The 26,754-nt window shown below is 52.0% G+C and overlaps 1 protein-coding gene across 30 annotated transcripts in view; it reads left to right on the forward strand.

The window, feature by feature from the left end:
- The window catches only part of IP6K1 (inositol hexakisphosphate kinase 1), a 228,250-nt gene that overhangs the window by 100,887 nt on the left and 100,609 nt on the right, over positions 1–26,754 (forward strand). For 23 of the 30 annotated variants that reach the window (XM_084634290.1, XM_084634292.1, XM_084634316.1 and 20 more), the window contains 3 exons: positions 2,469–2,679; positions 13,589–13,799; positions 24,712–24,922. The gene's annotated coding sequence lies outside the window, so the exon portion shown is untranslated. Of the gene's footprint in view, positions 1–2,182; positions 2,337–2,468; positions 2,680–8,289; positions 10,044–10,181; positions 10,487–13,302; positions 13,457–13,588; positions 13,800–19,407; positions 21,162–21,299; positions 21,605–24,425; positions 24,580–24,711; positions 24,923–26,754 lie in introns of those variants that run through there. The other 7 variants (XM_084634286.1, XM_084634295.1, XM_084634306.1 and 4 more) reach the window with 5 other exon arrangements.

Consider the following 26,754-nt stretch of genomic DNA (forward strand, 5'->3'; position numbering starts at 1 on the left):
ACGTAAGAATCCCATGAACCACCACAGGCTGGGGACTGTCTGGCTAAGCAGCAGTTCTGCAGAAAAGGACCTGGGGATTACAGTGGCTGAGAAGCTGGATACGAGTGAGCAGTGTGCCCTTGTTACCAAGAAGGCTAACCACATATTGGGCTGCATTAGGAGGAGCATTGCCAGCAGACCGAGGGAAGTGATTATTCCCCGCTATTAGGCACTGGTGAGGCCACATCTGGAGTATTGCGTCCAGTTTTGGGCCCCCCCCCACTACAGAAAGGATGTGGACAAATTGGAGAGAGTCCAGCGGAGGGCAGCGAAAATGATTAGGGGGCTGGGGCACATGACTTATGAGGAGAGGCTGAGGGAACCGGACTTGTTTAGTCTGCAGGAGAGGGGAGTTGATAGCAGCCTTCAAAAGAGGATGGATCATAGCTGTTCTTAGTGGTGGCAGATGACAGAACAAGGAGTAATGGTCTCAAGTTGCAGTGGGGGACGTCTAGGTTCGATATTAGGAAACACTATTTCACTAGGAGGGTTGTGAACCACTGGAATGGTTTACCGAGGAAGGTGGTGAAATCTCCATCCTTAGACATTTTTAAGGCCCCGCTTGACGAAGCCCGGGCTGGGATGATTTAGGTTGTGTTGGTCCTTCTTTGATCGGGGGTTGGACTAGATCACCTCCTGAGTTCTCTTCCAACCCTAATCGTCTATGATTTGTAACAACAGCTGCTTTGGAACCAGCCTGGCCTCGCTAACCTAGCTGTTCACCAGGTGGAGACAGGAGTCCACCCTCCTGTAAGATGCTCCCAATTCTGGGTCACTGGGAAAACAGCCAAGGACCTGGTGGGAGAGGTCGGAGACATACTGACTTTAGGGCGTGATCCAGCCATCCACCAGCCCCGGGGGCCTGTCACTTGTGCCGGTCCACAGGAAAGATGGGTCGATCCGACTCTCAATGCCATCACCATGTCTGCCGCCTGCACATACCTACTCCTGATGAGAGCCTAGACAAGTGGGGGGGACTCAGTACCCATGACCAAGGATGTCACCAAAGGCTACTGGCAGGTGCCTTTCGATCCAGATGCCAGGTTGAAACCTGCTTTTGTTACCTCTTTGGGGCTGTACAAGTCCGACCTTTCAGCCTTAAGGAAGGGTCGGTCACCTACCGGTGCCAGACGGATCAATTACTGATGGTGATGGAGAATTTTACCCTAGCGTACATTGATAATATTTGTGCCATTAGTCAGACCTGGGAGGACCATGTGTCCCAGGTGATTAGGGGGCTGAGTTACCTCCAGGATTCAGGGCCGACTGTAAAAGCTAGGAAGTGCAAGGTGGGGATGGCAGAGGTGTCGTACCTGAGCCACAAGGTAGAGAGCGGCTGCCTAAAGCCAGAGCCAGCCAATGTCGGGGCGACCAGAGATTGGCCTGCTCTCCAGACTATGAAACAGACCCAGGGCTTTATTGGGATGGCGGGGCACTACCAGAGGCTTGTGCCCCACTTTAGCTCTGTGTCAGCTCCCAAGAAGGGTAAGCTAGACAAGCTGGTCTGATCGGAGCAGTGCCAGAGGGCTCTCTGCACACTGAAGGAGGATCTGGTCAAGGGCCCGGTGCTGGGAAACCCAGACTTTGACAAGTCCTTTATGGTGTTCACCGATGCCCCAGACACAGGACTGGGCACGGTGCCGAGGCAGGCCCATGCAAAGGGGGCGAAACACCACATCATGTACCTGAGCAGGAAGCTGCTGCCCTGGGAGCAGGGCTATGCAGCCATAGAGAAGGAATGCCTGGCCATGGAGTGGGCTCTTACAAGGCTGCAGCCGGATCTATTTGGGCAGCGCTTCACTGTGTGCACAGACTACTCGCCCTGCCATGGCTGCGTCAGATGAGAGGGGCCAATGCCAAGCTCCTGAAGTGGAGTCTGTCATTAAAGGATTACGCTATGGAGGTGGTCCATAGTGGTTAAAGGGAGTGAAAGTGTTTTAAAGGCTGATGCTTTGTGCCGGAGAGGGAGACCTGAACTTCCCCAGGTCACTGGCTAAAGTGAACCCGCTCAGTTAGGTCTCGAAGAGGGGAAGAGGGGAGACATGTGGTGGGATTTCCCCTTGTTATGTTGTATATGAGGCTTACTGTTTGACATGAATGCTGTGTGTCCCTAACTTTCCCTGTGTATTGCACCAATGTCTAGGTGGTGGGAATAAACGTGTGCAATTTTTGGAGATGCTCCAGCTTTCTGTATGGAAGTTATGGACACCCCTTTGTAAGTTGAGACCCAGGAGGGGGATGCGACGAGGATACTCTTGGCCTGGGAAGCGAGAGAAAGGCCAGAGGAGGAGCAACAGGTAGGGCAGGGGCCAGGCAGTTCGAAGCGAGTCTCGGCTGGCTTGGGGCTCAGGGGGAGAAGCTAAGAAGTGCTAAGAAGTTCTGTCCTGCGCTGCGTTCCTGTCGACTAATAAACCTTCTGTTTTTACCAGCTTGGCTGAGAGTCACGTCTGCCGGTGTGTCATGGAATCACCGGGGCGATGCTCTGGAACTACTCCGTCTGACGCCAGCCAAGACTCTGGGGGAGCATGCCTCCTCTCTCAGAGCATACTGTCTCCAGGCAAGAAGCTTAAACATCTTCACCTTTCCTGGGTCTGACCTTGGAGCATTCAGCATCCGCATCCACACCGTGCACTTCCCACAGTGAGTCTGCCCGGGTGGGGTTCCTGGGGAAGCCAGAGGGTCCTGCACCTCAACTCCGCAGTCAGGCATGACTCTCAGTCAGCCAATAAAACAGAAGGTTTATTAGTGGACAGTAACACAGCGTAGGACAGAACTTGTTAGCACAGAAATCAGCGACTTTCAGCCAAGTCTATCTTTCAAGTCCTGGGCCAGACGCGCTGCACTAGCCCTCTTCCAGTCTCCTAATGCAGACTGCCAGCTTCCAACACCCCCCTGTTGCCCCTTCTCCGTCTCTTTGTCTTGCTTCCCAGGGAAAATGTGTCACCGGGTCACATAGGTGCAAACGGCTGGGTAGCCTCACCTGCCCTGAGGTCCTCAGTAAAAATCACACGCCCAACTCATACGCAACAAAACAAGATGAATAAAACCCCACTTTGTCACAGCTCTTCCTCCTCAGAGACCGGAACTGGGTGGGGCACTTTGGCCAGTGGCCTGCGTAAGTTCTGTCCCGCATTTCTGGGACAAAGCATCGGCTACAATCTTGGCACTCCCCTTAACGTGGACCACCTCCATGTCATAATCCTGAAGCTGGAGACCCCACCTCAGGAGCTTGGCATTGGCCCGTTTCATCTAGTGTAGCCACCTCAGGGGTGAATGGTTAGTGTACACGGTGAAGCGGCGCCCAAACAGATACGGCTGCAGATTTGTAAGGGACCACACCATGGCCAGACATTCCCTTTCTATTGCTGGATAAGTCTGCTCCGAGGGCAGCAGCTTCCTGTACAGGTACATGATGGAGTGTCTCTCCCGCGTTCCATCAACCTGCATTAGCACGTGCACCCAGCGCTGTGTACGAGGCATCGGTGAACACCATAAAGGGCTTGTCAAAGTCTGGGTTTACCAGCATCGCACAGGCGCCAACTTTCATTTCGCAGTGCAAACATGGGAGGGAGGGGGTGAGAAGCAAGGGAGCTACAATGCAATGAGTCACCTGCATGAGGCCCCACCAGGGGAATTGCTCAACCTTGCTTGGAGAGACATTCCATTTGTTCTACAAGCACATGGACTGAGAGTGTAAAACAGGGAGAATGGACACATACTGGGCCCTTCTCCTGCCCCACCTCTTCTGCAAGCAACCAGGCAGGACACTGAGAAGAACACAAGACTCCAACACAGGAGTTTGGCCCAGGTTTAAGGAACAAATCTGTATATTAAGGACTGCAATATCCAGTAGGGTGAGAAAAACTGCTTAATCTAGTTGCTGCCCAATCTAAAGGGTTGAGAGTTTAGACTGTGCTTATATTTTATTTTATTTTCGTAACCACTCTGACTTGTTATGCCTCGACTTAAAATCACTTTAGATCTAGCTTTATAGTTAATACATTTGTTTATTCTACCTGAAGCAGTGCATTTGTAGCAGAGACTCCCCTTGGCATAACAAGCCTGGTACATATCAATTTCTTTGTTAACTTGATGAACTCATATAAGCTTGCAGTGTCCAGCGGCCATAACTGGACACTGCAAGACGGAAGTTCCCAGGGTTATGTCTGGGACCGGAGATATTGGCTAGTATCATTCAATTGCAACTAGCTTGGAGCAGCTTACATGCCAGAGGCTGTGTGTGAACAGCCCAGGGGTGGGGTGGGGGGTGGGGTCTCACAGCAGAGCAGGGTAAGACTGGCTCCCAGAGTCAAAGAAACAGATAGCCGTGGGGGGAGCAGACGGACACACCGACAGGCAGAAACCACGGTTGGAGTGCATGGACCCACTGCTGTCTGAAGTGTCCCTTTATTATTCTGCTACAAAACAAAAACTAACAGGACACTGGGGCTTTCCTGGGAGGGTGGGGGAAGGACAGAGCCCCTGACCATTTCCAGGGACAGGACATCACAGACAACACTTTCAGATAAGGCACTGCTAAGCCCTGCCCCGCTCCCTGCAGCACAGGCTCTAGTACAGGGGTGGCTCACAATTTCAGCCTGTGCACGTCTGCGGAAGCACACTATGTAGAAGTCCAGTCTGTCATATCCACCATCAGGCGGAATCCACCCCGTAGGAGGGTTTCTGTCGGTCAGTGCACTGTTCAGTGGTGCGTTGAAAATATTCCTTAGTCTGAGACCATGAAAGTAGGCTTCCTGATCACCGCAGAACTGTATCATGTTCTTGGGAGTGGTGGGGCAGAAAGAGATAGGACCGACTCTTCTGCCGAGCTAAGTGTGTGGTTGGATCGATTAATGATATTGTTAAGTGAGTTGAGGGAACCACTGTTGTAGCATGTAGGAGTTTAGATAGTTTACTGTCCTTTTTCCTCTGTAGAGAAGTGAATTGTGCGTTGTAAATGGCTTGTCTCGTTTTTGTAAAGTCCAGCCACGTGGAATTTTGTGTGCAAGGTTGGTTTTGTATGAGAGTTTCTAGTTTTGAGAGCTCATTCTTGATCTTCTGTTTGCTGTACAGGATGCTGATCAGATAGGTTCCTCAGTTTCTTTGAGAGTGTGTGGCACAGTCTCTCACCGTAGTCAGTGTAGTAAGTCGATTGCAACGGATTTTTTACCTTCAGTCCGTTTGGTATGATGTCCATCTGTTTGCACTTGGGGAGAAAGATGATGTCTGTCTGTATCTGTGCAATTTTTTTTGTTCAAGTTGATGGATTTCCACTCCATACGGCTAAATTTAGTGCCTTGCATGGTGACAAGTAGCAGCCGGGAGTCTATCAACCCAATTCCCCAGTCAGCGGGGGGGGGGCGCGGTGCGGGGCGCCCCAATCAGAAAGCGAAGGAGCTGAAAGCGAAGGAGCTGGAACTGGAGGAGCAGAGACTGGTGGGCAGAGGGCCTGCCAGGGGAGTAAATGAAGAAGGACCCAAGATGCCAGTTCTGCAGAGAATCTAGACACCAAATTGTCACCCCAGTTTAAGGAGGGGGGATATTAATGCCTACTTCACGTCCTTCACATCCTTCAAGGCTTGTGATCTGATCCAGATTGACCCTGCAGACAGGCTCCGCTGTGTAACCGCCCCCTGCTGGGTTCCAAGGCCAAGGAGGGATTGAGCTAAATGGATGGTATTGAGATGGGGAACTATGACCTGTTCAAACAGGCTTTGCTACTGAAGTTTGAACTGATCCCCAAGGTGTACGATTCGGGGGTGTACGCAAGACCCCAAGTGTCACTTACAAGGAGGTCACCAACCTGCTGTGGGAATATCTCCGCAAGTGGGGGAAGGGTACAGGGGCCACTACCTCCGAGGGATTGAAGCAGCTGTATGACATCTCTTCTCCAGACCTTAAGATGTGGTTAGTGGACCCAAAGCACTGGGCACTAGCGGATGAGTTTGTGGACAGCAGATGGGGGGGGGGGGCGCGAAGGAGACCGATATCGGGGAGTCAGAAGGGTGGGTCACCCAGAGACCTCTCAAAGTTGCGAGTCCAAGAAGCCCAACTCAGGGGTGCCCATGAGCCAGAGCGGGCCAACCCCCCCACTCGTGGGACTTGAGGGACCTGAAATGTAATTACTGTGGCCGAAAAAGACACAAAGTGGCGCAATGCCTGAAGATGAAGGAACTGCAGGCCAAGCAGAATCCTCAGAGTGTCAACTGGGCGGAAGCCCACCGAGAGGGGGCACCACCAGTCCAGGGGGCCGCAGTCAACATGGCAGAGTCAGGGAGAGGAGAACGCCAGTGCAGAGGAGCAGGGGAAGGTGGGGCTCCAGTTCCAGAGCACCTGTACTCAATCCCCTGGGTGAGAATGAAACATGCCTCATGGAAAAATCGCGAGCTCATCCCCATTGAGGTGGGCGGAAGGAGCGTCCAGGGGTTCTGGGACACAGGCAGAGAGGTGACACTGGCCAGGCCAGAGGCGGTAGACCCAGACCAGCGAGTGCCTGATGCATAGCTGACCCTGAGAGGTGTGTTCAGGCCCCTCGACAAGATTCCTGTAGCAAAGATGCATCTGAACGGGGGGGGTGCCTAAGGAGGGCCCCCAAAGAGTTTGGGGTGCATGATAAGCTACTCCTGGAGGAACTAATGGGTCTTGACTTGGGGGACTGGCCGGGTGGCACTCAGAGCACCCTGATCCTTCCCCAGAGTCAGAGCCAGTGAGGGACACCCTGTCCTGAGCCAGCAGTGCGAAACCTCCCAATGTGGGGAGCAAAGCACCAAGGGTAGGGTTCAAAAGGGCTGGGCCTGAGCCTCTGTCCCAAGATGGGGAAACCAATGCATAGCCAGCCAGGGCTGTGGCCCCAAACCCAGCAGCGGAATTCCAGATTGAGCTGTAGGCGGATCCCTCCTTAAAGAAGCTGAGGGCCTTTGCTGGCCACAGTGGTGCCGGACCCCTGGGGAGGACAGCTGGGAGAGCTTCCTGTGAGAGAAGGGAATGGGCTGGTTTGGGGGCAGACTGAACCTTGTAAAGCCAGGAGTCAGTTTGTGATTCCCCAGTCTGGCCCATGATGTTCCCCTTTTGAGGCATCAGGGCAGCTAGCACGCCAGGCAGCGGCTGCTGCAGAACTTTTACTGGCTCGGGTCTTGGACGCTGTCCAACAGTATTGCAGGTCCTGTGACTCCTGCCAGAGGGTGGGGAAGGCCTGGGGTAAGTGCAAAGCATCTCTGAGACATTTGCCCATCATACAGCCTTTTCATCATGGAAATAGTGGGGCCCCTCAGCAAGGCAATCCGCGCTGGGAAGAAATACATTCTGGTGGTGGTACCCCGATGCAGTGGCCTAGTCCTCTATCGAGGAAGGCACCGTGGCAGATGTACTGCTGACCATTTTCAGCAGAGTGGGGTTCCCCAAGGAGGTCCTTACTGACCAGCAGTCCAACTTCATGTCAGCCCTGCTCCAGTGCTTGTGGGAGAAGTGTGGGGATCAGGCACACCTGGGCCACTGCATGTCACCCTCAGTCCTATGGGCTGATGGAGAGGTTCAATGGGACTCTAAAGATGATGCTGAAAACATTTATGGCCCAGCACCCGCAGGAGTGGGACAAGTATTTACCCTACGTGCTGTTCGCATACAGGGAAGTTCCCCAGGAATCCACAGGGTTTTCCCCATTCGAGTTGCTTTATGAGAGAAGAGTGAGGGGACCCTTGGACTTGATGAGGGACGACGGGGAAGGGAAGCCCTCTCCCCATGGAGAATCTGTGGTGGAATACGTACTGATTTTCCGGGAAAATCTCACTGAGCTTATGGGTTTGGACAGGAGAAACCAAGTCAGGGCCTAAGGGAAGCAGAAAAGCGGGGGCCCCTCCTGTGCCACTGGGGACCAGGTGATGCTTCTCATCCCCGTGAAGAAGAATAAGTTGCAAGCTGCCTGGGATAGGCCTCTCAAGGTCATCAAACAAGGAGGTGAACTATACGGTGAAACCTTTTTCAGCACCCTAAAGCCTGCGATTGAATCAAAAAATCTGAACACTGCTGCTGGATGTACAGCCCAGATCCAGTTCAACGTTGTCACGACAGCTATATAGTCAGATATTCGTTTAGATCAGAGATGGGCAAACTTTTTGGCCCGAGGATCACATGTCGGTATGGAAATTGTATGGCGGGCCATTAATGCTCAGAAAATTGGGGGTTGGGGTGTGGGAGGGGAGGAAGGATACGGCTGGGGCTGCGGGCTCTGGGGTGGTGCCAGAAATGAAGCGTTCAGGGTGCAGGAGGGGGATGAGGGCTGGGGCAGGGAGTTGGTGCACTGGAGGAGGTTGGGGTGCAGTCTCCGGGTGGCGCTTACCTCAAGCATCTCTGGAAGCAGCAGCATGTGCCCTGTCCAGCACCGTCCCTACAGCTCCCATTGGCGGCGCTTGTGGTAGGGGCCGCATGAAGAGCCATCTTACATCTTAGTAAGAGCCAGAGAGGGGGAACCAGATCCTGCTGTTTCCGGGAGCCACACAGATCCATGGCACAGTACTTTCATTTGTCGTGTAACTGACATTTCACTAGCAGCTCTCTGTAGCGTGCAAGCAGGTGTGGTAATAAATGCACCGCACAGAATTTGGACTGCCTGGGCTTGTGTTAAATCTAATTTTTAATGTTCTGATTTTGATGCTGACCCAAAAGTTTGGCAGCCAGAGTCAATCCTGCATCTTGGCAGGGCCCAGACTAGAACTAGGTGACCCTTGCGGTCCCTCCCAACCCTATGGGGCTATGATCCTAGTACCGGGTCTGATTCAGGCTCTGTATAGGGTCAGCAGTGTTTTCGTATCCAGCCTCCAAACAGACCCAGCAATCCGTGTATGGGAAGCTGGACGTGGCCGATGATCATATTCCTATGCTTATAGCCGTGTGCTGTGCGCTACATAATATTTTTGAAGGGACGGGTGAATGCTTCACTCAGGGCTGAACCGCAAAGGCTCAGCACCTGGAGGCTAGCTTTGAACAGCCAGAGACCAGGGCTATTAGAAGGGCACAGCACGGGACCATAAGGATCAGGGATGCTTTGAGGCAGCAATTTGAAGCTGAAACCTATACTCGAGATTGCAGTGCTTGTAATGCTAGGAGGTGATTGGTGCACATGATGCAAGAAGGGAACTTAACATAGCTGTATCTATGTTACTTTGCAGTGCTCTTTTTGCTTTCACTTAATAGAATAAAGATTGCTTTCAAACAAACACAATTCTTTTACTGAAAGACAACAACCGGAAGAGAGAGTCCAATGAAAAAAATCATCAGTCGGGAGCAGGATGGGGGAGAATGGAGGGTATGGAAGGTCTCAAGAGGAGGAGGGGGGTCTCAGCACGGCTACAGATTTGTGTATGTCCAGGGATCATACCCAAACCTGGGCAAGTGTTGAGTGTAGTGGGTATTGGGAGTCCACACTGCTGGACTTTGAGGAGGGAGGAGTGGAATGCTGCGGGTAGAGAGTGGATCCAGGAGGTTGATAAGAGTGTGTTGGCGATGTGTGTGTGTGTGTGTGTGTGGTGCTTTGGGAAAGAGTTTTCCGACAGTGGCTGCAGGGGAAGGTGGGCGTGGAGCTGCTCGGTTTGAAGAGCTAGTACCTCTGGAGCATGTCCGCTTGACGCTCCATGACTGTTAAGAGCCCCTCCGTGGCTTCTTTCTGGTGTGCTGCGTTCTCCTTTCATTCCGTCTTCTCACTGTCCCACCACTCCTTCAATTCCTTTTTCTCAGCAGCGGAGTGGATGATAACCTCACGCATAAAGTCCTCCTTACTTCTTCACCGTTTTCGAATTCTTCGCAACCGCTCTGCCGCCGATAACAAAGAGGGAGGCTGGTCTCCCAAGGTCATCTGTGTGAAGTTTAAATACAACATTTTACAGAAGCAGTATTGTTTGCTACATAGACAGCACTCTTTCAGTGCTTTAAAACACAGCTGGTACTCACACAACTGTCAGTATCTGGTTGACCCCAGGCAAGCACACATAAGCCACAAGACTCCCAAAATGGTGAGTAGCAGCAGGGACAGGGTAAATCACTGTTTCGGGACCCTGCTGTACACTGGACACTTGGCTCTTGGGCACTTGGGGAGAGCCAGCACTGTAGGGTGGGCCTGATAATCATTCCTGTCTCCACACTTTCCACAGGAGGTGATCATTATGGGTGATATCTCGCTGCTGAGGGTGAGCAGGGAATCAAGGGACAGTGTTCTCTAAGCCTGCGGCTTCTGCCCTGGCCCTATGTGAATGGCGCGTGTGTACCTATGGATTCCTATCTTGTGCAGAAGCTATAAAAGGGGGTGGAATAGGACAAAAGAGGCTGCCGGCCATGAGAAAACCCCTTCTTACCACCTGAGATGTCTGCTGGAACTAACTAGGACTGTACCAGGGAAAGGATTGGGCCCAGACTAGGAAGGAGTCTGTGAAAGAAGTTTATTGGAATGTCTCTGCGGGTGAGCTATTACCTGTTATCCGTTTCTTAATGCTTTTAGGCTTAGACTTGTGTGTTTTTGCTTTATTTTTGCTTGGTGACTTCTTTTGTTCTGTCTGTTGTTACTTCAAACCACTTGAATCCTACTTTTATATTTAATAAAATCACTTTTGTTTATTAATAAACCCAGAGTAAGTGATGAATACCTGGGGGAGCAAACAGCTGTGCATATCTCTCTATCAGTGATATTGAGGGTGAACAATTTATGAATTTACCCTGTATAAGCTTTATAACAAGTACAATGGATTTGTTTGGGGTTTGGCTCCTATTGGGACGTGGGTGCTGGAGACAGGTAACCTGCTGAGCTGTTTTCAAAGTCTGCAGCTTTGGGGGTGTGGCCCAGACCCTGGGTCTGTGTTGCAGCAGACTAGCGTGTCTGGCTCAACAAGGCAGGGTTCTGGAAGTCCCAAGCTGGCAGGGAAAACAGGCTCAGAGGTAATTTCTGTAACATCAGGTAACAGTCCAAGGAAGGAGGTCTCTGTGAATGAACACGTCGCAGTTAGGGATAGGGTACAGAGTAACCTAGCCAAATTGGAGGATTGGGACAAAATTAATTTGATGAGGTTCAACAAGGAAAAATGCACTTAGCACTTAGCACGTAAGAATCCCATGAACCACCACAGGCTGGGGACTGTCTGGCTAAGCAGCAGTTCTGCAGAAAAGGACCTGGGGATTACAGTGGCTGAGAAGCTGGATACGAGTGAGCAGTGTGCCCTTGTTACCAAGAAGGCTAACCACATATTGGGCTGCATTAGGAGGAGCATTGCCAGCAGACCGAGGGAAGTGATTATTCCCCGCTATTAGGCACTGGTGAGGCCACATCTGGAGTATTGCGTCCAGTTTTGGGCCCCCCCCCACTACAGAAAGGATGTGGACAAATTGGAGAGAGTCCAGCGGAGGGCAGCGAAAATGATTAGGGGGCTGGGGCACATGACTTATGAGGAGAGGCTGAGGGAACCGGACTTGTTTAGTCTGCAGGAGAGGGGAGTTGATAGCAGCCTTCAAAAGAGGATGGATCATAGCTGTTCTTAGTGGTGGCAGATGACAGAACAAGGAGTAATGGTCTCAAGTTGCAGTGGGGGACGTCTAGGTTCGATATTAGGAAACACTATTTCACTAGGAGGGTTGTGAACCACTGGAATGGTTTACCGAGGAAGGTGGTGAAATCTCCATCCTTAGACATTTTTAAGGCCCCGCTTGACGAAGCCCGGGCTGGGATGATTTAGGTTGTGTTGGTCCTTCTTTGATCGGGGGTTGGACTAGATCACCTCCTGAGTTCTCTTCCAACCCTAATCGTCTATGATTTGTAACAACAGCTGCTTTGGAACCAGCCTGGCCTCGCTAACCTAGCTGTTCACCAGGTGGAGACAGGAGTCCACCCTCCTGTAAGATGCTCCCAATTCTGGGTCACTGGGAAAACAGCCAAGGACCTGGTGGGAGAGGTCGGAGACATACTGACTTTAGGGCGTGATCCAGCCATCCACCAGCCCCGGGGGCCTGTCACTTGTGCCGGTCCACAGGAAAGATGGGTCGATCCGACTCTCAATGCCATCACCATGTCTGCCGCCTGCACATACCTACTCCTGATGAGAGCCTAGACAAGTGGGGGGGACTCAGTACCCATGACCAAGGATGTCACCAAAGGCTACTGGCAGGTGCCTTTCGATCCAGATGCCAGGTTGAAACCTGCTTTTGTTACCTCTTTGGGGCTGTACAAGTCCGACCTTTCAGCCTTAAGGAAGGGTCGGTCACCTACCGGTGCCAGACGGATCAATTACTGATGGTGATGGAGAATTTTACCCTAGCGTACATTGATAATATTTGTGCCATTAGTCAGACCTGGGAGGACCATGTGTCCCAGGTGATTAGGGGGCTGAGTTACCTCCAGGATTCAGGGCCGACTGTAAAAGCTAGGAAGTGCAAGGTGGGGATGGCAGAGGTGTCGTACCTGAGCCACAAGGTAGAGAGCGGCTGCCTAAAGCCAGAGCCAGCCAATGTCGGGGCGACCAGAGATTGGCCTGCTCTCCAGACTATGAAACAGACCCAGGGCTTTATTGGGATGGCGGGGCACTACCAGAGGCTTGTGCCCCACTTTAGCTCTGTGTCAGCTCCCAAGAAGGGTAAGCTAGACAAGCTGGTCTGATCGGAGCAGTGCCAGAGGGCTCTCTGCACACTGAAGGAGGATCTGGTCAAGGGCCCGGTGCTGGGAAACCCAGACTTTGACAAGTCCTTTATGGTGTTCACCGATGCCCCAGACACAGGACTGGGCACGGTGCCGAGGCAGGCCCATGCAAAGGGGGCGAAACACCACATCATGTACCTGAGCAGGAAGCTGCTGCCCTGGGAGCAGGGCTATGCAGCCATAGAGAAGGAATGCCTGGCCATGGAGTGGGCTCTTACAAGGCTGCAGCCGGATCTATTTGGGCAGCGCTTCACTGTGTGCACAGACTACTCGCCCTGCCATGGCTGCGTCAGATGAGAGGGGCCAATGCCAAGCTCCTGAAGTGGAGTCTGTCATTAAAGGATTACGCTATGGAGGTGGTCCATAGTGGTTAAAGGGAGTGAAAGTGTTTTAAAGGCTGATGCTTTGTGCCGGAGAGGGAGACCTGAACTTCCCCAGGTCACTGGCTAAAGTGAACCCGCTCAGTTAGGTCTCGAAGAGGGGAAGAGGGGAGACATGTGGTGGGATTTCCCCTTGTTATGTTGTATATGAGGCTTACTGTTTGACATGAATGCTGTGTGTCCCTAACTTTCCCTGTGTATTGCACCAATGTCTAGGTGGTGGGAATAAACGTGTGCAATTTTTGGAGATGCTCCAGCTTTCTGTATGGAAGTTATGGACACCCCTTTGTAAGTTGAGACCCAGGAGGGGGATGCGACGAGGATACTCTTGGCCTGGGAAGCGAGAGAAAGGCCAGAGGAGGAGCAACAGGTAGGGCAGGGGCCAGGCAGTTCGAAGCGAGTCTCGGCTGGCTTGGGGCTCAGGGGGAGAAGCTAAGAAGTGCTAAGAAGTTCTGTCCTGCGCTGCGTTCCTGTCGACTAATAAACCTTCTGTTTTTACCAGCTTGGCTGAGAGTCACGTCTGCCGGTGTGTCATGGAATCACCGGGGCGATGCTCTGGAACTACTCCGTCTGACGCCAGCCAAGACTCTGGGGGAGCATGCCTCCTCTCTCAGAGCATACTGTCTCCAGGCAAGAAGCTTAAACATCTTCACCTTTCCTGGGTCTGACCTTGGAGCATTCAGCATCCGCATCCACACCGTGCACTTCCCACAGTGAGTCTGCCCGGGTGGGGTTCCTGGGGAAGCCAGAGGGTCCTGCACCTCAACTCCGCAGTCAGGCATGACTCTCAGTCAGCCAATAAAACAGAAGGTTTATTAGTGGACAGTAACACAGCGTAGGACAGAACTTGTTAGCACAGAAATCAGCGACTTTCAGCCAAGTCTATCTTTCAAGTCCTGGGCCAGACGCGCTGCACTAGCCCTCTTCCAGTCTCCTAATGCAGACTGCCAGCTTCCAACACCCCCCTGTTGCCCCTTCTCCGTCTCTTTGTCTTGCTTCCCAGGGAAAATGTGTCACCGGGTCACATAGGTGCAAACGGCTGGGTAGCCTCACCTGCCCTGAGGTCCTCAGTAAAAATCACACGCCCAACTCATACGCAACAAAACAAGATGAATAAAACCCCACTTTGTCACAGCTCTTCCTCCTCAGAGACCGGAACTGGGTGGGGCACTTTGGCCAGTGGCCTGCGTAAGTTCTGTCCCGCATTTCTGGGACAAAGCATCGGCTACAATCTTGGCACTCCCCTTAACGTGGACCACCTCCATGTCATAATCCTGAAGCTGGAGACCCCACCTCAGGAGCTTGGCATTGGCCCGTTTCATCTAGTGTAGCCACCTCAGGGGTGAATGGTTAGTGTACACGGTGAAGCGGCGCCCAAACAGATACGGCTGCAGATTTGTAAGGGACCACACCATGGCCAGACATTCCCTTTCTATTGCTGGATAAGTCTGCTCCGAGGGCAGCAGCTTCCTGTACAGGTACATGATGGAGTGTCTCTCCCGCGTTCCATCAACCTGCATTAGCACGTGCACCCAGCGCTGTGTACGAGGCATCGGAGAACACCATAAAGGGCTTGTCAAAGTCTGGGTTTACCAGCATCGCACAGGCGCCAACTTTCATTTCGCAGTGCAAACATGGGAGGGAGGGGGTGAGAAGCAAGGGAGCTACAATGCAATGAGTCACCTGCATGAGGCCCCACCAGGGGAATTGCTCAACCTTGCTTGGAGAGACATTCCATTTGTTCTACAAGCACATGGACTGAGAGTGTAAAACAGGGAGAATGGACACATACTGGGCCCTTCTCCTGCCCCACCTCTTCTGCAAGCAACCAGGCAGGACACTGAGAAGAACACAAGACTCCAACACAGGAGTTTGGCCCAGGTTTAAGGAACAAATCTGTATATTAAGGACTGCAATATCCAGTAGGGTGAGAAAAACTGCTTAATCTAGTTGCTGCCCAATCTAAAGGGTTGAGAGTTTAGACTGTGCTTATATTTTATTTTATTTTCGTAACCACTCTGACTTGTTATGCCTCGACTTAAAATCACTTTAGATCTAGCTTTATAGTTAATACATTTGTTTATTCTACCTGAAGCAGTGCATTTGTAGCAGAGACTCCCCTTGGCATAACAAGCCTGGTACATATCAATTTCTTTGTTAACTTGATGAACTCATATAAGCTTGCAGTGTCCAGCGGCCATAACTGGACACTGCAAGACGGAAGTTCCCAGGGTTATGTCTGGGACCGGAGATATTGGCTAGTATCATTCAATTGCAACTAGCTTGGAGCAGCTTACATGCCAGAGGCTGTGTGTGAACAGCCCAGGGGTGGGGTGGGGGGTGGGGTCTCACAGCAGAGCAGGGTAAGACTGGCTCCCAGAGTCAAAGAAACAGATAGCCGTGGGGGGAGCAGACGGACACACCGACAGGCAGAAACCACGGTTGGAGTGCATGGACCCACTGCTGTCTGAAGTGTCCCTTTATTATTCTGCTACAAAACAAAAACTAACAGGACACTGGGGCTTTCCTGGGAGGGTGGGGGAAGGACAGAGCCCCTGACCATTTCCAGGGACAGGACATCACAGACAACACTTTCAGATAAGGCACTGCTAAGCCCTGCCCCGCTCCCTGCAGCACAGGCTCTAGTACAGGGGTGGCTCACAATTTCAGCCTGTGCACGTCTGCGGAAGCACACTATGTAGAAGTCCAGTCTGTCATATCCACCATCAGGCGGAATCCACCCCGTAGGAGGGTTCCTGTCGGTCAGTGCACTGTTCAGTGGTGCGTTGAAAATATTCCTTAGTCTGAGACCATGAAAGTAGGCTTCCTGATCACCGCAGAACTGTATCATGTTCTTGGGAGTGGTGGGGCAGAAAGAGATAGGACCGACTCTTCTGCCGAGCTAAGTGTGTGGTTGGATCGATTAATGATATTGTTAAGTGAGTTGAGGGAACCACTGTTGTAGCATGTAGGAGTTTAGATAGTTTACTGTCCTTTTTCCTCTGTAGAGAAGTGAATTGTGCGTTGTAAATGGCTTGTCTCGTTTTTGTAAAGTCCAGCCACGTGGAATTTTGTGTGCAAGGTTGGTTTTGTATGAGAGTTTCTAGTTTTGAGAGCTCATTCTTGATCTTCTGTTTGCTGTACAGGATGCTGATCAGATAGGTTCCTCAGTTTCTTTGAGAGTGTGTGGCACAGTCTCTCACCGTAGTCAGTGTAGTAAGTCGATTGCAACGGATTTTTTACCTTCAGTCCGTTTGGTATGATGTCCATCTGTTTGCACTTGGGGAGAAAGATGATGTCTGTCTGTATCTGTGCAATTTTTTTTGTTCAAGTTGATGGATTTCCACTCCATACGGCTAAATTTAGTGCCTTGCATGGTGACAAGTAGCAGCCGGGAGTCTATCAACCCAATTCCCCAGTCAGCGGGGGGGGGCGCGGTGCGGGGCGCCCCAATCAGAAAGCGAAGGAGCTGAAAGCGAAGGAGCTGGAACTGGAGGAGCAGAGACTGGTGGGCAGAGGGCCTGCCAGGGGAGTAAATGAAGAAGGACCCAAGATGCCAGTTCTGCAGAGAATCTAGACACCAAATTGTCACCCCAGTTTAAGGAGGGGGGATATTAATGCCTACTTCACGTCCTTCACATCCTTCAAGGCTTGTGATCTGATCCAGATTGACCCTGCAGACAGGCTCCGCTGTGTAACCGCCCCCTGCTGGGTTCCAAGGCCAAGGAGGGATTGAGCTAAATGGATGGTATTGAGATGGGGAACTATGACCTGTTCAAACAGGCTTTGCTACTGAAGTTTGAACTGATCCCCAAGGTGTACGATTCTGGGGTGTACGCAAGACCCCAAGTGTCACTTACAAGGAGGTCACCAACCTGCTGTGGGAATATCTCCGCAAGTGGGGGAAGGGTACAGGGGCCACTACCTCCGAGGGATTGAAGCAGCTGTATGACATCTCTTCTCCAGACCTTAAGATGTGGTTAGTGGACCCAAAGCACTGGGCACTAGCGGATGAGTTTGTGGACAGCAGATGGGGGGGGGGGCGCGAAGGAGACCGATATCGGGGAGTCAGAAGGGTGGGTCACCCAGAGACCTCTCAAAGTTGCGAGTCCAAGAAGCCCAACTCAGGGGTGCCCATGAGCCAGAGCGGGCCAACCCCCCCACTCGTGGGACTTGAGGGACCTGAAATGTAATTACTGTGGCCGAAAAAGACACAAAGTGGCGCAATGCCTGAAGATGAAGGAACTGCAGGCCAAGCAGAATCCTCAGAGTGTCAACTGGGCGGAAGCCCACCGAGAGGGGGCACCACCAGTCCAGGGGGCCGCAGTCAACATGGCAGAGTCAGGGAGAGGAGAACGCCAGTGCAGAGGAGCAGGGGAAGGTGGGGCTCCAGTTCCAGAGCACCTGTACTCAATCCCCTGGGTGAGAATGAAACATGCCTCATGGAAAAATCGCGAGCTCATCCCCATTGAGGTGGGCGGAAGGAGCGTCCAGGGGTTCTGGGACACAGGCAGAGAGGTGACACTGGCCAGGCCAGAGGCGGTAGACCCAGACCAGCGAGTGCCTGATGCATAGCTGACCCTGAGAGGTGTGTTCAGGCCCCTCGACAAGATTCCTGTAGCAAAGATGCATCTGAACGGGGGGGGTGCCTAAGGAGGGCCCCCAAAGAGTTTGGGGTGCATGATAAGCTACTCCTGGAGGAACTAATGGGTCTTGACTTGGGGGACTGGCCGGGTGGCACTCAGAGCACCCTGATCCTTCCCCAGAGTCAGAGCCAGTGAGGGACACCCTGTCCTGAGCCAGCAGTGCGAAACCTCCCAATGTGGGGAGCAAAGCACCAAGGGTAGGGTTCAAAAGGGCTGGGCCTGAGCCTCTGTCCCAAGATGGGGAAACCAATGCATAGCCAGCCAGGGCTGTAGCCCCAAACCCAGCAGCGGAATTCCAGATTGAGCTGTAGGCGGATCCCTCCTTAAAGAAGCTGAGGGCCTTTGCTGGCCACAGTGGTGCCGGACCCCTGGGGAGGACAGCTGGGAGAGCTTCCTGTGAGAGAAGGGAATGGGCTGGTTTGGGGGCAGACTGAACCTTGTAAAGCCAGGAGTCAGTTTGTGATTCCCCAGTCTGGCCCATGATGTTCCCCTTTTGAGGCATCAGGGCAGCTAGCACGCCAGGCAGCGGCTGCTGCAGAACTTTTACTGGCTCGGGTCTTGGACGCTGTCCAACAGTATTGCAGGTCCTGTGACTCCTGCCAGAGGGTGGGGAAGGCCTGGGGTAAGTGCAAAGCATCTCTGAGACATTTGCCCATCATACAGCCTTTTCATCATGGAAATAGTGGGGCCCCTCAGCAAGGCAATCCGCGCTGGGAAGAAATACATTCTGGTGGTGGTACCCCGATGCAGTGGCCTAGTCCTCTATCGAGGAAGGCACCGTGGCAGATGTACTGCTGACCATTTTCAGCAGAGTGGGGTTCCCCAAGGAGGTCCTTACTGACCAGCAGTCCAACTTCATGTCAGCCCTGCTCCAGTGCTTGTGGGAGAAGTGTGGGGATCAGGCACACCTGGGCCACTGCATGTCACCCTCAGTCCTATGGGCTGATGGAGAGGTTCAATGGGACTCTAAAGATGATGCTGAAAACATTTATGGCCCAGCACCCGCAGGAGTGGGACAAGTATTTACCCTACGTGCTGTTCGCATACAGGGAAGTTCCCCAGGAATCCACAGGGTTTTCCCCATTCGAGTTGCTTTATGAGAGAAGAGTGAGGGGACCCTTGGACTTGATGAGGGACGACGGGGAAGGGAAGCCCTCTCCCCATGGAGAATCTGTGGTGGAATACGTACTGATTTTCCGGGAAAATCTCACTGAGCTTATGGGTTTGGACAGGAGAAACCAAGTCAGGGCCTAAGGGAAGCAGAAAAGCGGGGGCCCCTCCTGTGCCACTGGGGACCAGGTGATGCTTCTCATCCCCGTGAAGAAGAATAAGTTGCAAGCTGCCTGGGATAGGCCTCTCAAGGTCATCAAACAAGGAGGTGAACTATACGGTGAAACCTTTTTCAGCACCCTAAAGCCTGCGATTGAATCAAAAAATCTGAACACTGCTGCTGGATGTACAGCCCAGATCCAGTTCAACGTTGTCACGACAGCTATATAGTCAGATATTCGTTTAGATCAGAGATGGGCAAACTTTTTGGCCCGAGGATCACATGTCGGTATGGAAATTGTATGGCGGGCCATTAATGCTCAGAAAATTGGGGGTTGGGGTGTGGGAGGGGAGGAAGGATACGGCTGGGGCTGCGGGCTCTGGGGTGGTGCCAGAAATGAAGCGTTCAGGGTGCAGGAGGGGGATGAGGGCTGGGGCAGGGAGTTGGTGCACTGGAGGAGGTTGGGGTGCAGTCTCCGGGTGGCGCTTACCTCAAGCATCTCTGGAAGCAGCAGCATGTGCCCTGTCCAGCACCGTCCCTACAGCTCCCATTGGCGGCGCTTGTGGTAGGGGCCGCATGAAGAGCCATCTTACATCTTAGTAAGAGCCAGAGAGGGGGAACCAGATCCTGCTGTTTCCGGGAGCCACACAGATCCATGGCACAGTACTTTCATTTGTCGTGTAACTGACATTTCACTAGCAGCTCTCTGTAGCGTGCAAGCAGGTGTGGTAATAAATGCACCGCACAGAATTTGGACTGCCTGGGCTTGTGTTAAATCTAATTTTTAATGTTCTGATTTTGATGCTGACCCAAAAGTTTGGCAGCCAGAGTCAATCCTGCATCTTGGCAGGGCCCAGACTAGAACTAGGTGACCCTTGCGGTCCCTCCCAACCCTATGGGGCTATGATCCTAGTACCGGGTCTGATTCAGGCTCTGTATAGGGTCAGCAGTGTTTTCGTATCCAGCCTCCAAACAGACCCAGCAATCCGTGTATGGGAAGCTGGACGTGGCCGATGATCATATTCCTATGCTTATAGCCGTGTGCTGTGCGCTACATAATATTTTTGAAGGGACGGGTGAATGCTTCACTCAGGGCTGAACCGCAAAGGCTCAGCACCTGGAGGCTAGCTTTGAACAGCCAGAGACCAGGGCTATTAGAAGGGCACAGCACGGGACCATAAGGATCAGGGATGCTTTGAGGCAGCAATTTGAAGCTGAAACCTATACTCGAGATTGCAGTGCTTGTAATGCTAGGAGGTGATTGGTGCACATGATGCAAGAAGGGAACTTAACATAGCTGTATCTATGTTACTTTGCAGTGCTCTTTTTGCTTTCACTTAATAGAATAAAGATTGCTTTCAAACAAACACAATTCTTTTACTGAAAGACAACAACCGGAAGAGAGAGTCCAATGAAAAAAATCATCAGTCGGGAGCAGGATGGGGGAGAATGGAGGGTATGGAAGGTCTCAAGAGGAGGAGGGGGGTCTCAGCACGGCTACAGATTTGTGTATGTCCAGGGATCATACCCAAACCTGGGCAAGTGTTGAGTGTAGTGGGTATTGGGAGTCCACACTGCTGGACTTTGAGGAGGGAGGAGTGGAATGCTGCGGGTAGAGAGTGGATCCAGGAGGTTGATAAGAGTGTGTTGGCGATGTGTGTGTGTGTGTGTGTGTGGTGCTTTGGGAAAGAGTTTTCCGACAGTGGCTGCAGGGGAAGGTGGGCGTGGAGCTGCTCGGTTTGAAGAGCTAGTACCTCTGGAGCATGTCCGCTTGACGCTCCATGACTGTTAAGAGCCCCTCCGTGGCTTCTTTCTGGTGTGCTGCGTTCTCCTTTCATTCCGTCTTCTCACTGTCCCACCACTCCTTCAATTCCTTTTTCTCAGCAGCGGAGTGGATGATAACCTCACGCATAAAGTCCTCCTTACTTCTTCACCGTTTTCGAATTCTTCGCAACCGCTCTGCCGCCGATAACAAAGAGGGAGGCTGGTCTCCCAAGGTCATCTGTGTGAAGTTTAAATACAACATTTTACAGAAGCAGTATTGTTTGCTACATAGACAGCACTCTTTCAGTGCTTTAAAACACAGCTGGTACTCACACAACTGTCAGTATCTGGTTGACCCCAGGCAAGCACACATAAGCCACAAGACTCCCAAAATGGTGAGTAGCAGCAGGGACAGGGTAAATCACTGTTTCGGGACCCTGCTGTACACTGGACACTTGGCTCTTGGGCACTTGGGGAGAGCCAGCACTGTAGGGTGGGCCTGATAATCATTCCTGTCTCCACACTTTCCACAGGAGGTGATCATTATGGGTGATATCTCGCTGCTGAGGGTGAGCAGGGAATCAAGGGACAGTGTTCTCTAAGCCTGCGGCTTCTGCCCTGGCCCTATGTGAATGGCGCGTGTGTACCTATGGATTCCTATCTTGTGCAGAAGCTATAAAAGGGGGTGGAATAGGACAAAAGAGGCTGCCGGCCATGAGAAAACCCCTTCTTACCACCTGAGATGTCTGCTGGAACTAACTAGGACTGTACCAGGGAAAGGATTGGGCCCAGACTAGGAAGGAGTCTGTGAAAGAAGTTTATTGGAATGTCTCTGCGGGTGAGCTATTACCTGTTATCCGTTTCTTAATGCTTTTAGGCTTAGACTTGTGTGTTTTTGCTTTATTTTTGCTTGGTGACTTCTTTTGTTCTGTCTGTTGTTACTTCAAACCACTTGAATCCTACTTTTATATTTAATAAAATCACTTTTGTTTATTAATAAACCCAGAGTAAGTGATGAATACCTGGGGGAGCAAACAGCTGTGCATATCTCTCTATCAGTGATATTGAGGGTGAACAATTTATGAATTTACCCTGTATAAGCTTTATAACAAGTACAATGGATTTGTTTGGGGTTTGGCTCCTATTGGGACGTGGGTGCTGGAGACAGGTAACCTGCTGAGCTGTTTTCAAAGTCTGCAGCTTTGGGGGTGTGGCCCAGACCCTGGGTCTGTGTTGCAGCAGACTAGCGTGTCTGGCTCAACAAGGCAGGGTTCTGGAAGTCCCAAGCTGGCAGGGAAAACAGGCTCAGAGGTAATTTCTGTAACATCAGGTAACAGTCCAAGGAAGGAGGTCTCTGTGAATGAACACGTCGCAGTTAGGGATAGGGTACAGAGTAACCTAGCCAAATTGGAGGATTGGGACAAAATTAATTTGATGAGGTTCAACAAGGAAAAATGCACTTAGCACGTAAGAATCCCATGAACCACCACAGGCTGGGGACTGTCTGGCTAAGCAGCAGTTCTGCAGAAAAGGACCTGGGGATTACAGTGGCTGAGAAGCTGGATGCGAGTGAGCAGTGTGCCCTTGTTACCAAGAAGGCTAACCACATATTGGGCTGCATTAGGAGGAGCATTGCCAGCAGACCGAGGGAAGTGATTATTCCCCGCTATTAGGCACTGGTGAGGCCACATCTGGAGTATTGCGTCCAGTTTTGGCCCCCCCCCCCACTACAGAAAGGATGTGGACAAATTGGAGAGAGTCCAGCGGAGGGCAGCGAAAATGATTAGGGGGCTGGGGCACATGACTTATGAGGAGAGGCTGAGGGAACCGGACTTGTTTAGTCTGCAGAAGAGAGGAGTGAGAGGGGAGTTGATAGCAGCCTTCAAAAGAGGATGGATCATAGCTGTTCTTAGTGGTGGCAGATGACAGAACAAGGAGTAATGGTCTCAAGTTGCAGTGGGGGACGTCTAGGTTCGATATTAGGAAACACTATTTCACTAGGAGGGTTGTGAACCACTGGAATGGTTTACCGAGGAAGGTGGTGAAATCTCCATCCTTAGACATTTTTAAGGCCCCGCTTGACGAAGCCCGGGCTGGGATGATTTAGGTTGTGTTGGTCCTTCTTTGATCGGGGGTTGGACTAGATCACCTCCTGAGTTCTCTTCCAACCCTAATCGTCTATGATTTGTAACAACAGCTGCTTTGGAACCAGCCTGGCCTCGCTAACCTAGCTGTTCACCAGGTGGAGACAGGAGTCCACCCTCCTGTAAGATGCTCCCAATTCTGGGTCACTGGGAAAACAGCCAAGGACCTGGTGGGAGAGGTCGGAGACATACTGACTTTAGGGCGTGATCCAGCCATCCACCAGCCCCGGGGGCCTGTCACTTGTGCCGGTCCACAGGAAAGATGGGTCGATCCGACTCTCAATGCCATCACCATGTCTGCCGCCTGCACATACCTACTCCTGATGAGAGCCTAGACAAGTGGGGGGGACTCAGTACCCATGACCAAGGATGTCACCAAAGGCTACTGGCAGGTGCCTTTCGATCCAGATGCCAGGTTGAAACCTGCTTTTGTTACCTCTTTGGGGCTGTACAAGTCCGACCTTTCAGCCTTAAGGAAGGGTCGGTCACCTACCGGTGCCAGACGGATCAATTACTGATGGCGATGGAGAATTTTACCCTAGCGTACATTGATAATATTTGTGCCGTTAGTCAGACCTGGGAGGACCATGTGTCCCAGGTGATTAGGGGGCTGAGTTACCTCCAGGATTCAGGGCCGACTGTAAAAGCTAGGAAGTGCAAGGTGGGGATGGCAGAGGTGTCGTACCTGAGCCACAAGGTAGAGAGCGGCTGCCTAAAGCCAGAGCCAGCCAATGTCGGGGCGACCAGAGATTGGCCTGCTCTCCAGACTATGAAACAGACCCAGGGCTTTATTGGGATGGCGGGGCACTACCAGAGGCTTGTGCCCCACTTTAGCTCTGTGTCAGCTCCCAAGAAGGGTAAGCTAGACAAGCTGGTCTGATCGGAGCAGTGCCAGAGGGCTCTCTGCACACTGAAGGAGGATCTGGTCAAGGGCCCGGTGCTGGGAAACCCAGACTTTGACAAGTCCTTTATGGTGTTCACCGATGCCCCAGACACAGGACTTGGCACGGTGCCGAGGCAGGCCCATGCAAAGGGGGCGAAACACCACATCATGTACCTGAGCAGGAAGCTGCTGCCCTGGGAGCAGGGCTATGCAGCCATAGAGAAGGAATGCCTGGCCATGGAGTGGGCTCTTACAAGGCTGCAGCCGGATCTATTTGGGCAGCGCTTCACTGTGTGCACAGACTACTCGCCCTGCCATGGCTGCGTCAGATGAGAGGAGCCAATGCCAAGCTCCTGAAGTGGAGTCTGTCATTAAAGGATTACGATATGGAGGTGGTCCATAGTGGTTAAAGGGAGTGAAAGTGTTTTAAAGGCTGATGCTTTGTGCCGGAGAGGGAGACCTGAACTTCCCCAGGTCACTGGCTAAAGTGAACCCGCTCAGTTAGGTCTCGAAGAGGGGAAGAGGGGAGACATGTGGTGGGATTTCCCCTTGTTATGTTGTATATGAGGCTTACTGTTTGACATGAATGCTGTGTGTCCCTAACTTTCCCTGTGTATTGCACCAATGTCTAGGTGGTGGGAATAAACGTGTGCAATTTTTGGAGATGCTCCAGCTTTCTGTATGGAAGTTATGGACACCCCTTTGTAAGTTGAGACCCAGGAGGGGGATGCGACGAGGATACTCTTGGCCTGGGAAGCGAGAGAAAGGCCAGAGGAGGAGCAACAGGTAGGGCAGGGGCCAGGCAGTTCGAAGCGAGTCTCGGCTGGCTTGGGGCTCAGCGGGAGAAGCTAAGAAGTGCTAAGAAGTTCTGTCCTGCGCTGCGTTCCTGTCGACTAATAAACCTTCTGTTTTTACCAGCTTGGCTGAGAGTCACGTCTGCCGGTGTGTCATGGAATCACCGGGGCGATGCTCTGGAACTACTCCGTCTGACGCCAGCCAAGACTCTGGGGGAGCATGCCTCCTCTCTCAGAGCATACTGTCTCCAGGCAAGAAGCTTAAACATCTTCACCTTTCCTGGGTCTGACCTTGGAGCATTCAGCATCCCCATCCACACCGTGCACTTCCCACAGTGAGTCTGCCCGGGTGGGGTTCCTGGGGAAGCCAGAGGGTCCTGCACCTCAACTCCGCAGTCAGGCATGACTCTCAGTCAGCCAATAAAACAGAAGGTTTATTAGTGGACAGTAACACAGCGTAGGACAGAACTTGTTAGCACAGAAATCAGCGACTTTCAGCCAAGTCTATCTTTCAAGTCCTGGGCCAGACGCGCTGCACTAGCCCTCTTCCAGTCTCCTAATGCAGACTGCCAGCTTCCAACACCCCCCTGTTGCCCCTTCTCCGTCTCTTTGTCTTGCTTCCCAGGGAAAATGTGTCACCGGGTCACATAGGTGCAAACGGCTGGGTAGCCTCACCTGCCCTGAGGTCCTCAGTAAAAATCACACGCCCAACTCATACGCAACAAAACAAGATGAATAAAACCCCACTTTGTCACAGCTCTTCCTCCTCAGAGACCGGAACTGGGTGGGGCACTTTGGCCAGTGGCCTGCGTAAGTTCTGTCCCGCATTTCTGGGACAAAGCATCGGCTACAATCTTGGCACTCCCCTTAACGTGGACCACCTCCATGTCATAATCCTGAAGCTGGAGACCCCACCTCAGGAGCTTGGCATTGGCCCGTTTCATCTAGTGTAGCCACCTCAGGGGTGAATGGTTAGTGTACACGGTGAAGCGGCGCCCAAACAGATACGGCTGCAGATTTGTAAGGGACCACACCATGGCCAGACATTCCCTTTCTATTGCTGGATAAGTCTGCTCCGAGGGCAGCAGCTTCCTGTACAGGTACATGATGGAGTGTCTCTCCCGCGTTCCATCAACCTGCATTAGCACGTGCACCCAGCGCTGTGTACGAGGCATCGGTGAACACCATAAAGGGCTTGTCAAAGTCTGGGTTTACCAGCATCGCACAGGCGCCAACTTTCATTTCGCAGTGCAAACATGGGAGGGAGGGGGTGAGAAGCAAGGGAGCTACAATGCAATGAGTCACCTGCATGAGGCCCCACCAGGGGAATTGCTCAACCTTGCTTGGAGAGACATTCCATTTGTTCTACAAGCACATGGACTGAGAGTGTAAAACAGGGAGAATGGACACATACTGGGCCCTTCTCCTGCCCCACCTCTTCTGCAAGCAACCAGGCAGGACACTGAGAAGAACACAAGACTCCAACACAGGAGTTTGGCCCAGGTTTAAGGAACAAATCTGTATATTAAGGACTGCAATATCCAGTAGGGTGAGAAAAACTGCTTAATCTAGTTGCTGCCCAATCTAAAGGGTTGAGAGTTTAGACTGTGCTTATATTTTATTTTATTTTCGTAACCACTCTGACTTGTTATGCCTCGACTTAAAATCACTTTAGATCTAGCTTTATAGTTAATACATTTGTTTATTCTACCTGAAGCAGTGCATTTGTAGCAGAGACTCCCCTTGGCATAACAAGCCTGGTACATATCAATTTCTTTGTTAACTTGATGAACTCATATAAGCTTGCAGTGTCCAGCGGCCATAACTGGACACTGCAAGACGGAAGTTCCCAGGGTTATGTCTGGGACCGGAGATATTGGCTAGTATCATTCAATTGCAACTAGCTTGGAGCAGCTTACATGCCAGAGGCTGTGTGTGAACAGCCCAGGGGTGGGGTGGGGGGTGGGGTCTCACAGCAGAGCAGGGTAAGACTGGCTCCCAGAGTCAAAGAAACAGATAGCCGTGGGGGGAGCAGACGGACACACCGACAGGCAGAAACCACGGTTGGAGTGCATGGACCCACTGCTGTCTGAAGTGTCCCTTTATTATTCTGCTACAAAACAAAAACTAACAGGACACTGGGGCTTTCCTGGGAGGGTGGGGGAAG

This window comes from Lepidochelys olivacea (assembly GCF_965140295.1).
Source record: "Lepidochelys olivacea isolate rLepOli2 genome assembly, chromosome: 7".
NCBI classification, from domain to species: Eukaryota; Metazoa; Chordata; order Testudines; family Cheloniidae; genus Lepidochelys; species Lepidochelys olivacea.